General features: G+C 35.0%; 1 long non-coding RNA gene across 4 annotated transcripts in view; it reads left to right on the top strand.

The window, feature by feature from the left end:
- Positions 1 to 12,884, top strand: part of LOC147522276 (uncharacterized) — a 33,178-nt gene that overhangs the window by 1,441 nt on the left and 18,853 nt on the right. Inside the window, exons 3-7 of one of the 4 annotated variants that reach the window (XR_015212891.1) lie at positions 9 to 59; positions 729 to 844; positions 964 to 1,202; positions 4,843 to 4,914; positions 5,246 to 5,555. This is a non-coding gene — a long non-coding RNA (uncharacterized LOC147522276). Of the gene's footprint in view, positions 1 to 8; positions 60 to 728; positions 845 to 963; positions 1,203 to 4,842; positions 4,920 to 5,245; positions 5,556 to 10,018; positions 10,159 to 12,884 lie in introns of those variants that run through there. The other 3 variants (XR_015212890.1, XR_015212893.1, XR_015212892.1) reach the window with 3 other exon arrangements.

The raw sequence follows: 12,884 nt of genomic DNA, 5'->3' as shown, positions 1-12,884 counted from the left end.
ACTTGAAGGTACCTATTGCTTATTGAAAGGAGTCACGGAGGAAGAAGCAAGGCGAATAGGTTTAGAGCTCTCCGTCTCTCTCATTCTCCCCCTTTAATATCCATTAATTGTTTTTCAATTTCAATAATATAGCATGCTTGGGTTGTTAGGGTTTAGAATTGGGGTTTCAAGGGTTTAGTTTCCGATAAAAATGGTATATTTTAAATTCCACGTTGCTATACATATTACAATTTTTTTCCAACTTCCAAATTTCTCTTCACATCAATTCGGGTATTTCCAGTTATCTTTACTCGACACGGAATAAATTCGGGTATATCTATAGTGGGAAACTTCAATTGGTGCCAAACTTAGCTGCACAATCAACCAATGTGTATAGTGTCGGTAAGATAATTGTTGTTTGTATTACAAACTATAACATAAGATAGGGTTGAAGAATTGCATAGCTAGAAAACTTCTTCAGAAGCAAAACTGGAATTCTTATGTCTTAGTTCACCGGTGTTCATGTGGTATGAATATTCCTTTTGCATATATTATGTTGTCGTTTGAATTGCCATGGTAGTGTTTTTCGTGAGTAAAATAAAAAAAATGTCATTGTGTAAAATAGAGATATATAAATTGTTATATTTAGATGCTACCTAAGTCCTAGTGATATGAAGTAGGTGATGGTGATGTGAAGTAGGTGATGGTCTCCTGGATTCTAGCTTAAGCTCTTATGTTATTTTGTTTAGGGTCAGGGAAGTAAAGAAGGAATCTACTTCTGTTGCTTGTAGTTTCATGGTTGTGCTCTTTGAACAAGGACTTGAATTTGGTCCTTTATGAATATCAGGTGCTTCTTAATTACTAGGTACTTTTTTTTCCAATAATTCTTTTGTATATCTACTATACTTGCCTATATGATGGTTATTTTCTTTTGTTTTCATGTTTATATGATGATTCTAATGTAGAATGTTTCTTATATTTCAGTGGATATCATCACCAAGTTGATGTTATTAGTCTCTATTTGAAAGGCTGATATTTGGTAATGTTACTAGCAAAAGTGATAGTAGTTGTGTTTAGTAGTGTGCGCAAGGCAGAAAGTTTGAGTTGTGTTCAAGCTGGGATTTCGCTACCTACACGAAAACATTACCCCGTCGAGTCTACATTCAAGTGAACCAAGTTTCATTACTTGTCAATGTTTGTGCTAAAAGCTACAAAACTAACAAGTTAGACTGTTCAAACTGAAATTTTTATCGTTCATATACTTACACTGATAGTGAATTTTCGTAGTTTACTTTTCAACTCTTAGGCACTTAAAATTGATTAAAGTGTATATAACACCCCGTGTTTTTATTTAATATTTTCCTAGTACAATAAATAATAATAATAATAAATAATAATAATAATAATAATAATAATAATAAGAGATAAAATAAAATAAAATGATAAATATTAGAAAGAGATGAGGTAAAGAGGATAAACCCCATTCCCTATTTGAAGGGGTTTTTGAAAAAAAAAAAGTGTTTACACATGAGTTTACATGGAGAGTTTTAAATAGTGGAGAGAGAGAGTTTTACTCAAAGAAGAAAATGGAGGTTTCTTATTGGGGATTTGTTGGCAACAGGAGCGTATCACAAGTGAGTAGTCTAAGTCTTTTTATTTTTTTTAAGATTAATATTTTAGTTGATTGATTAGTATATATTTTTTTCTCAAATGCGAAATCCATCCGTTTCTTTTCTCTCTGACATTTATTTCTTCAACTTTCGGAAACTAAAGCTCAAAAGAATCTTCATTCCCTCAAACGAAAAATTTAGGAATGAAGTTCGAATTCAAGGATATATCTGTTTATGAGGTGTAGTATAAGTTATAGATCTCATTTGAACAATGGGAATTAAGGATACAACAAAGATGAGTGAGGGTGCAAAATTTCAGCTGGGGACGGTTGGGCTTTGAGTCTCTTAGTTGTTTCGTCGGCCTTGATTGTCATTTGTAATAAAGCGCTTATTAGCACTCTCGGCTTCCATTTCGGTGAGTATTTAGTTTGTCGAGTTTTGCATTGGTAGATCTGTTGAGTTCGACGTAGAGATAGTTATTACACCACACTTGTGTCAATCTAGCTAGATTTAGTATACATATGCTTACTGTTAAGGTTGTTACAAAATTTGGAATGAGTATTGGCATTTGTCAAAACTAGTTTTTATAATATTTAGTATTACTTCCCCATCGCTAGAACATTCCTCTACTCATGGTAATGAATGAAATGTGATTCGGTTGAAGTCAGAAAATCAATTTACTAATTTAGAGATACTTTGGTCAACAACTTGAAACTTGTGACATGATATATATCATAATTGGACTGCACAAAACGTAGTAAGTTGATTATAGATACGTTGAAGAAATTGTATCTTGAGTTGTCACCCTGCATTATATATATCACTAGCGCATGCTTAATACTTTGTATGGACAGAGAAGAAGGAGACCATGATCCGGTGCTCCAGAACTAAAGTTGTGTTTAAAATGGGTTTTGGGTGAGAGTTTGTTTTGGGCCGAATTTGTGCTTGGTTTGGAATCGAGTTTTCACCTAGTTAGGGTCAGATTCAAACTCTCACCAAAACATGAAAGAGTGAGTTTTTTTAGTCTTCTTTCCAACCCAATTGGACTCGACGCATTCCGAGGTCTGTAGAGACAGCTATGATGTCGGGAAGTTTGGTTGACATAAAACAATCGTCGTTAAGAAATCAGTTTCTATGCATTGTGTTCAAGTCCAGTTTTAATTTAGTTAGAGTTTGAACTAGATTTTTATGAAAACATGAAAAAATAAGATTTGGAAGTCTTTTTTCTATTCCAATTGGCCTCATCGCATTCTGAGACCTGTAGAATTAATTATAGTGTTTGGAAGTTTGCCGTGCAGAAAAAAAAAGGTCGAGGAAATCAGTTTACGTAGTAACCGTTCGAGCCTAGTTTTCGAACATTTAGAATGAGATTAAGTATTTTTGTAAAACATAAGAAAGTAATTTCTGTATGTTAGATTTTCAATGCAAAAAGCCTCGATGCATTTGGACACCTATGGAAAGCATTGTGTCATTCGGAAGATAGTCCGTCAGAAATCTAGTTTGCTGAAAATTAGGATTTTTACTATTTTCGACCTAAGTTTTCTTCTAGATGGGCTGAGGTTGGGACTTTGAGTTCTACATGAAAAAGTAGGTCTACATACCCTAGTTTCTAAATATTTAAATTACATGTCATTTGGATGAATGTAGGAAAAACTATAGCATTGACTATGTGGCTGATAAAAACTACGAAGGCTTGATTCCAATCTTGAAAGATTTGGATACGTAGATAGCTTTGAGTAAAAGTGCAACCACTATATTATATATTAGTTATTAGTTATTAGTTATTAGTTATTGTGATAACTATGTGTGAACAATGTTAGTACTTAATTGTGTACGTGATTGTGGTTGTTTAAAATGTATTCACGAGACAATTAACTAATGTGTTATTTCTGATTGAACCTTTTGATATATATGATTTATATAATTGATAATGAGGTGAGTTGATTAGTTATTTTGTTTGGAATATTTAGTAATGATTATATTGTTTGAGACGATGTTTGTTTTGTAATGAAAATATTATAATAAATGAGAACTCTTGAGTGTTAAAAATCTGGTGTAAAAGTGTCCGGTGAAAATTTAATGTGTCGCCCACATCTATAGATCTCTCCACGCCTCTTTGATGAAAAGAAAAGAAATGAAATATTTATAACTAATGATGTCATGTGAAAAGCTGCCTTAGAGAGGAACTAATGCATTAAGCCTTGTGGGCGTATTCATTGAATGTCTTGGGAATGTAGGTGGGTATTCCTTGAATGTGAAGGGAATGACTCAAAGTATTCATTGAATGTGCCATGAATGACTGTTAGTGTTATGATAGGTATTCCTTGAATGTGGCGAAGAATGACTAAGGTATTTATTGAATGTCTTTATGAATGACTGTTAGTATTATGATGGGTATTCTTGAATGTGGGGAATGAAGGTATTCATGAATGTGCCATGAATGACCCGAGATTTTGTTATGCCCAAAGGAGGCTTTGTGATTATGTGTATAGAAAGCCCAGAGATGGCTGTGACTCACAAGTTACGAGTTTACAAGATGAAAGTATGTTTCCTGGAGGCGATATCCCGCTTGGGACATATGTCTTGTAGTGGTACTAGGTGTAAGTGAGGCACACGAATATGTGTGATTTGGAAAATGTGTGTAGTGCAAATCGTGGAGTGGGAACTAAAGGTTGGGCTGTATCTTTTAATAAATGAGTCAACAAGATAATTAATATAGCAAAGTAAAAATATTGATTTTACGTGTGATGGAGTTATTGCATATAATGTATATGAGTTATTATGAGAAATATATACGTGGTTTGTATGAGTTGATACTCACAAGGGATGAATGTACTCCTTGGGTATGATATTTCCTCATTCTCATAAGTAGACGAGTGGTTTTTAAGTAAAAGTATATGAATTGTGTGATGTTATGGATGTGAAGTGTGATTGTGAATAATATTAGTATATGATTGTGATTTTTATGTGACTGCAAAATGACTATAACTTGATATATTAGTACGAAAATATTAATGACTTGTGATAGTCTGAGATCTATGGTTATGCACGCAGAAACTTTATGACATAATGATGTCATATGAATGACTACCCTTGATATATGTATTATGATAAGTGGTATTTTGAATACGCGAGGCGCACTGACGGGTTATATCAATTAGACTTAAATGTCTTAAATGAGGTTTGGTTATGAATCGAAATTTGACTGGCTGAGATAAATCATTTTATTGTGATGTTTAACTCTATTTTGCAGGAGGGTATGATCTATTAATCTTTTCTACAGGGACGTAAATATCCTACCCTAAGACGACATGTTGGCTTAAAAGTAAGGTATACTAAACTCATATTTAATTAGGTTATCATATGTGTATTTAATAAATGGAATGTAAGTGGTATTTATGTTGTGAGTACTGTTATATGAAATTCTTGGAATTTGTATATTGGGGGTGAAATCTTACTTGGGAAGAAACTACACTCTGTTTTAGAAAACGGAACTATATTGTCTTCCAAGTTGAAATGGTTGGTAATGTTATATTTATTAATTTGAAAGATTATTATATATATTTTATATTTTCTCTTTCATGCAAAGAAATTCAATTTGTCGAATCCAAGTATTTGCTTTGTTTTGCAATGTGGGTGTGTTCTTGGGAACATAGATGGTGGAGTGCAGTGGATAAGGACACGTGATTTGGAGTTGCTCTTGGAGTCTTCTAGTGTAAGATTTTCTGAAGGGTGCGGTTTTGTTTTGAGACAGATGTAATAGAATTGGTTAGTTTCTTTGTAGTTTAATAATGTGATTTAAGGATTGTTCCTTTTCGTTTTCTTTTGATTTCAGTTTTGTAAATATCGTGGTTGATAATGGGTTATTAGGGTTTCGTTTCATTCCTGGATTTTCAGAAGATGGAATAGGGTGTGGATAATTCCTTATTTTTAATTTTATGGAAATTTGGGGTGTGACAGTGTACATATACATTTTGTTTCATCTCCTAAGGGTAGGCTAAAGCATTGGCAGTATGTTTATTTATTTATATATAGGAGCTTTGTACCTGGTTGTAAGTGTTTGAGTTATTCACAAAGGGTTTGAGTTGTACATGTGTTCCCCAAGAACAATTAATGGGTATTGGACTTAAGTCTATCTTGGTTTAACTTAACAATGGACAAATTGTTTGTTTGCGATATCAGAGTTTCTTATAAGATGCTTATAATGACTTGTAGCTTGTTTCAAATAGTTTCGGTCGACTTACCCCTTAGATATTGTAATGACTCGGAATTTCACTAAGGGTAATTTAGTCATTTTATATGTTAGTTCAGTGCTACTATAGAATAATTGATGTGGGTGACGAGTGTTGGTATCTATTTTATTTAAGTATTCTAGTAATTACAAATTTTGGTATGGGTATTTGACGCGGTAATTTCCAAAGTTAATGTAAATTTATTGTTTGTAACCATTAAAATGGAACCGGTCAATTACTAGATATATGGCGGGGTTTTAACGTTTATCATTGGTGGAGTTTTAACATTTATTATTGGCGGCCTTTGAGGATTATGGGCTTTTCATTTATGGTTATTTTTATATTGGGCCTGTGTATTGTATTGGGCTTGTTATTATGTTGGGCCGTTATATTATATTGGGAATGCTTTATTTTTTTGGGCCTAGCTATATCGGGTGAGTTGGGCATGGGCTACTAATAAGGCTTTAGCCTTCAACTATGGGATAGACACAAAGTGATGAGGGGGAGGGGTCTGTTTTATTAGTTAGCCACGTATGGATGGCTTCTGGAGAGGGGGGATAAACCTTAAGGTGCTAGGTGGCAGACAGGAGAGGTGTCCTTGAGGTTCGGTTCCTTTTATTACGAGCGAAAAAGGAAAACTCGACACAAAACTATAGGGGGAAAGCTTGGATAGATCGATAAGGCGACTTCGTGACTTTTGATGAGTTTTGGGTGGAAGTTTCCCTTGCTGTTCTCCAGGCTAAATATTTGAGGAACAGTTGGGTGGGGGCGTGGCATACATGAATAACACCTACCACTCCCAATTCAAGGTTTACCTGGTCTTCGAAACACTTTCAGGAAGGTAAACGGTAAGGTGTCCATACACCAGGTACAAACAGTTAGACTGGGTTTCTCTTTGTGTTGGCTTTTAATAACTTGCTATTTGTGGCAAGGAGTATATACTTGAGTCTATATACTTTGGTGGATTATTCATATAGTAGATTAAGCCCAAGGGTGCGCTAGTAACTTATAGATCGAACCCAAAGAATTAAACGATATATATATATAAATATTAAAATAATATAGGGCCATATTTCTAAAAGGCGGCCACTTTCCAAGCCGCGTGCCGGGCCGCATTCAAGTCACTCGCCAGACCATTACATGCCTCTTCCAGGCCGCATTCAAGTCACTCGCTAGACCATTACATGCCTCTTCCAGGCCACATCCAAGTCACTCATGCCATTTGCTAGGGACAACGCTAGGCCACGCGTAATTTGTTGTTTGTTTTTCTCGCGTAATTATATTTTTGGCTAGTGATAAGTATTAAATTGGAACTTACTCCAACTCACACTTAAATCAATTACCTTACTCTCAATTTATGTTGAAATATAGTTTGAGTAAAGGAAATGTCCCATGCCTAACATTGAAGCACTTGTTCACAACTTAACTAGACTACTCAAGAGAAATCTTAAATGAGAGAAGGCTTTAGGTAGAAGTTTTACATTACACTTACTTTAAATTCACTTTCAAATTATAATAACAAATTTATTCTAAAATTACTTAGAGAAGATAGAATAGAGAGAAAGTTGTGGAGAGTTATATGTGGAGGATTAACTCCACTCATGCAAGGATAACTACCATTTTTAATCAATTCATTACAATAACTATAATCATTATTGGGTTTATAGACAAACAAAGAATAATACCAAGTTTAATCCCTAATAGATTTATCTTATCTCTAAGATAACCTACTAGCATGAGGACTTATTATTGTACTCTATCTCTATAATACCCTAACAAGCTTGTGAAAAATTAAAGTAATGAAAGACTCAATTAAATTAATGGAGCTTCTCCTCACATCATCAACCCTCCACAAAGGAGGATTTTAGCTCATGATCCTAGGACCTATGAACTACTTACAAGAGATACTTAAGAAGAACTAGAGATTGAGAAGAAGAAGAAGAAGAAGAAGACCACAAATCACAAGTAAATTGACAAGTTTATTTAGAGCACCACCCCTCCTATTTATAGTTTCAAAAGAGTGAAATGGGTGGCCAAGATTACATCTTACATTTTCAATCTAAAGGTTATAAATTAATCTACTTTTATAATGGAATTTATTTAATCTAAGTGGAGAAAGTGGGTGAATAATAATTCTCATTGCAAGATAAATAATTAGGAGTGATTTGTGCATGTATTAAGTGGAGAAAGTGGGTGATTACATAAGCTTTCACTTAATGACATCATGCTGAATAGTAATTGAATTTTTACTTTGTCTTGGTTCGGACCTGTTTTAATTCCTAGTCTAGTAAATTGATAGAACATATATACCATTGTGTAGAGCTTGTCGCGCTGATCGTTTTGACAGGTCACACGCCCAAAACGGAGTTCGGAGTCAAAAGATATGATTTTCCTCAAGTTTAGTTAACTTTTTTCAAGATTTGACCGTGGTTGACCGGAATTGACTATTTTGACCGGGCTTAATGGGCTTGATTTAAGCTTCCAATGGGCTTCTTTTGGACTTGGTAAAAAGGTTTTGTTTCCAATTAGCATATTCACCTTGTTTCCATGCCAAAATGCCGGTTTTGTTGAAATTTCATCGTTTACGTATCGAAACCTGCAAAAGCATGGAAATACAATTAATTTGCATACATTTATTACACACATAATTAACCAATATGTAATGTCTCTACAGGGTTTATATTACAGTTTTGGGTACTTATCAGCTAGTTCAAATAAAAATAAGTTAATATTCTTTTATTGGTATTGAGAGTTGTTTGTTTGATTGAGTATTTGGGGAAATCTTGAAGATTAGAAGTGAAGTGACGTACATGTAGAATACCGATTCAAGGTTAAGAATCGATTAGTGGACGTTACATGATTAGAACATGAGTGAGGAACCCATACCACCTTCCTTATCGGAAATGGCTTAATCCATTCCTATAGAAACACCTTATCAATAGGAGAACTACGACTGGCTTCATCCCAAAAGGGTACGTAGGCAGCTACATGGCTCAGCCGCTTCCATAGGAAAACCCCTACCCCTTGTACAAAGAAGTCTAGTGTCTAACCTGTTTTAGTATTGATAAATTTTGGTTAAATTATATTCGTACGTGTTGGGCATGATTTAAATCTGTTGGTAATATTGATTAACATTGCCTGCTAACGTGTTTAATGAAATTCTGATAATTGATACACTTACAAGTATTTCATAAGAACACGGTAAGTGGTATTAAGCAGCTAAAGGTATGTGTTAACTTTGTCTTTTGTTTTCAATTTCATTTCAAGTTGATTATTATATATTGACTACGTATCTAATGTTGAGCGTTGGAGTATCTTCACAGGGATGAACATGTGCTTCCATAAGACAAGAAAAGGCGTACGGGGAAGTTAAGAACAATTTAACGTGAATGAAGCGCAGTTTGAGTGATACAACGGTTCCTTCACCTATTTATTTTAATTTCAAATTTATTCCTTCTAAGTGTGTGTTGTAATAAATTATTATTTCTTTACTGCCTTTAAAAATGAATCCATATTAGAATGCCTCCATTAGGTAGAAATTATGACGTTGATGAATGTTTCAAGTGTGAAAGACCGATCTAGAGTAAGAGATTGGTTTCGGGGCGCTGCAGCTACTTGATTTAACTGACATTTGTTGAGATGGTTAAGTAGCCGGTGCCACGAATCAATATATCTTTTAGTAGTTGGGTTACGGCTGAGGTCTTTTATATATTAAATGGAAGTATATTATTTGAATTTCAGGTTATTACAGGTTTTAAATTTATGAAATGTTGAAAATATAGAGAAAATTCTGTCAAAATTTCTTTGAACGCAATGTTCAAAAGGTGTTTTATATTTTAGTTCTAGTTTGACTCATGTGAGTCGAACCCGCTCACGTACGTCTTGGTTTATTAGACGGTTGAATATTTGGATCGAGCTCTTTTATCTAAATATTCAATTGTCTGAAAAATTCGGGGCGCTACAGATATATTAATAGTTGCAATTCTGCTTATTCACATAGGTATTTATGATCTTGAGTTAACTATTTTGCATTCAACTATCATACCTACTAATGATTTACTTTAAATCCTTAAGAAATATATATCTTATATATAATTTGTGCATGCCTAGATTACTTGGTTACCTTGTATAGCGGTGCATGTACTGGCTATTTTATATCAAGTTATATGGAGTGTCACCACCTCTTTTCAATTGCAGGATTCAAATGGGCTAGTGTGTTAAAAGATGTGAGATAGGATTTTGGGGTTCCTTTGGAGGAATGAATGCTACCAGTTGGGAAAGCGTTGTGGATTTGTCCAATTTGTTCATATATGGGTGATCGACTTTGACGAGATTAGGTTATTTTTTCATTTGGATTTGGATTAGGCTGATTATATTTATATGCATTAGATGGGAAATGTGTTATTTATTTCATTACGTTTTACAATTAAGTACAAATATATATTGGTTATCCAAGGGGATTGGAATGTTAAGTTTCAATGAAATTAACAATATATGTGAGTGTTACTTGAAATTTAATGGATAATATTTAGGTATGTAGTTTATTCAGGTGTGTAGTTTATTGCAGGTCCCCAATTTTGTGAGTTTTCATATATATATATATATATATATATATATATATATATATATATATATATATATATATATATATATATATATATCGGTTTTGTCTAGGGTGCCACTCTTAGAGTGCCACCCTTATCTCACTCTTCATTAGAGCCGTCCGATCGAGCCCTCTAGATCTCAAGATCTAATTCACCAAATTTACCGATATTTACCGATATTTGATATTTCATCCTCTTCTAAAAAAAAAAAAAAAATCTTTCACCAAAGAGTTCAAACCGATCTAACAAAAAAAAAAAACCGAAATTAAATTTCTCTCTCTCTCGATTTCGCTCTCTCGGCTTCTTCTTTCTCATCATTTGGCAATTAGGTTTCTTCACTTGGTTTCTTCTTCTTCTCGGGTATCATTTGGCACTTCAACTATAGTCCACATTTGGTTATGGTGCTTGCCTATTAATAATGCTTTAATTGACACTTGGATTGTCATTATACCATAAAACCTTGAATTTTGATTTAATTTAGGTTGCTATGATTATAGTTATGATTAATACCCTCGTTTAAAAGGCTGGCGACAATTTCGTGGACTCGTCGTGATTTTTTGAGTTTTGAACTCGGCCAGATTCTCGTCGAGTTTTGAACTCGGTCAGATTCGTCGGATGAAACTGCCCGAGGAGTTCGGTGAACTCTGCCGGGAGTTTTGAACTCTGTCGTGATACGTAGGATGAAACTCGTCGGAGTTCGGTGAACTCTGTCGGGAGTTCGGTGAACTCTCTGTCGAGTTTTGAACTCGTCAGATTACGTCGCCGATGAAACTCGTGGGAGTTCGGTGAACTCGTAAAGTATTCTTCATGCCGTATTACGTAGAAGTTGTGGTGAACTGTCGTATTCTTCATGTAAATTGATTCGTCGTGAGTTTTGAACTCGTCGAGGAGTTCGGTGAACTCTATCAGAGTTTTGAACTCTTTCAGAGTTTTGAACTCTGTCAGAGTTCGTTGAAGTAGCATATTCGGTGAACTCTGTCAGGGTTTTGAACTCTGTCGTATTCTGTCAGAGTTCAAAACTCTTTCGGAGTTGGTGAACTCGCCGTATTCTTCATGCCGTGATGCGCCGAAGTTTTGAACTCTGTCAGAGTTCGGTGAACTCTATCAAAGTTTTGAACTCTTTCAGAGTTTTGAACTCTGTCGAAGTTAGTTGAAGTAACATATTCGGTGAACTCGCCGAGTTTTTTTGAACTCTGTCGTGATACGTCGAGTTCAAAACTCTTTCGAGTTCGGTGAACTCTGTCGTATTCTTCATGCCGTATTCTATCGAGTTTTGAACTCGCGAGTTTTGAACTCTATCAAAGTTTTGAACTCTTTGAGTTTTGAACTCTGTCGAGTTCGTTGAAATAGCATATTATTGAACTTGCCGTGAGTTTTGAACTCGCCGATTCTCATAGTCGAGTTCAAAACTCTTTTCGAGTTCGGTGAACTCTGCCATTATTCTTCATGCCCAGATTCTATCGAGTTTTGAACTCGTGGGAGTTCGTGAACTCTATCGAGTTTTGAACTCTTTCGAGTTTTGAACTCACGGGAGTTCGTTGAAGTAGCATATTCGGTGAACTGCCTTTGAGTTTTGAATAATAAAATGATTCGTCCGAGTTCAAAACTCTTTCGAGTTCGTGAACTCTTTCGTGATTATTCTTCATGCCGTGATTCTATCGAGTTTTGAACTTCCGGGAGTTCGGTGAACTCTATCAAAGTTTTGAACTGTCAGATTCGACATCGGAGTTGTTCGTGAACTCTGTCATTATTCTTCATGTCGATTCTCGTCGGGAGTTTTGAACTCGTCGAGTTCCGTGAACTCTATCGAGTTTTGAACTCTCGAAGTTCGTTGAAGTAGCATATTCGGTGAACTCGCCGAGGTTTTGAACTCGTCGTGATGCAGTCGAGTTCAAAACTCTTCGAGTTCGGTGAACTTCTGATTCTTCATGCCCGATTCTCGTCAGAGTTTTTGAACTCGTCGAGTTGGTGAAGTATCATATTCGGTGAACTTTGACGGCTGCCGCCGAGTTTTGAACTGTCATATTCTTCATGTGATATTGATGGCCGAGTTGGGTGAACTAACATATTGGTGAACTTTGTCGAGTTTTGAACTCTGTCGAGTTCGGTGAACTAGCATATTCGGTGAACTCGTCCGGAGTTTTGAACTTGATGAGTTCGATTAATAACATATTTGGTTAACGGTTGCCGAGTTTAGATGTTTTAAGTTATTTAATGTTTATGTACATTGGGATTTTTACCGTTTAAGTTATTTATATTTTTAATTTTTCGATTTATAGAAATGGAGCAGAGACATCAATCAATATCGAAGAAGGCGTAGTTGGGTCTTCGCCTACTAAAGCCCCCGTTCAAGGCACGCAAACATTAGCTCCCTTATATAGGAATGACTTTTACAAGTATTGGCGAGGCAAAGACTTATTACAAAAGTATGGTCAACAAGAGGGATTTGAGACTCGTGT

This window comes from Coptis chinensis, chromosome 1, assembly GCF_015680905.1.
Source record: "Coptis chinensis isolate HL-2020 chromosome 1, ASM1568090v1, whole genome shotgun sequence".
In the NCBI taxonomy this organism is placed as follows: domain Eukaryota; kingdom Viridiplantae; phylum Streptophyta; class Magnoliopsida; order Ranunculales; family Ranunculaceae; genus Coptis; species Coptis chinensis.
Note: the sequence above shows the minus strand (reverse complement) of the source record. Positions and strands in the feature narration are given on the sequence as shown.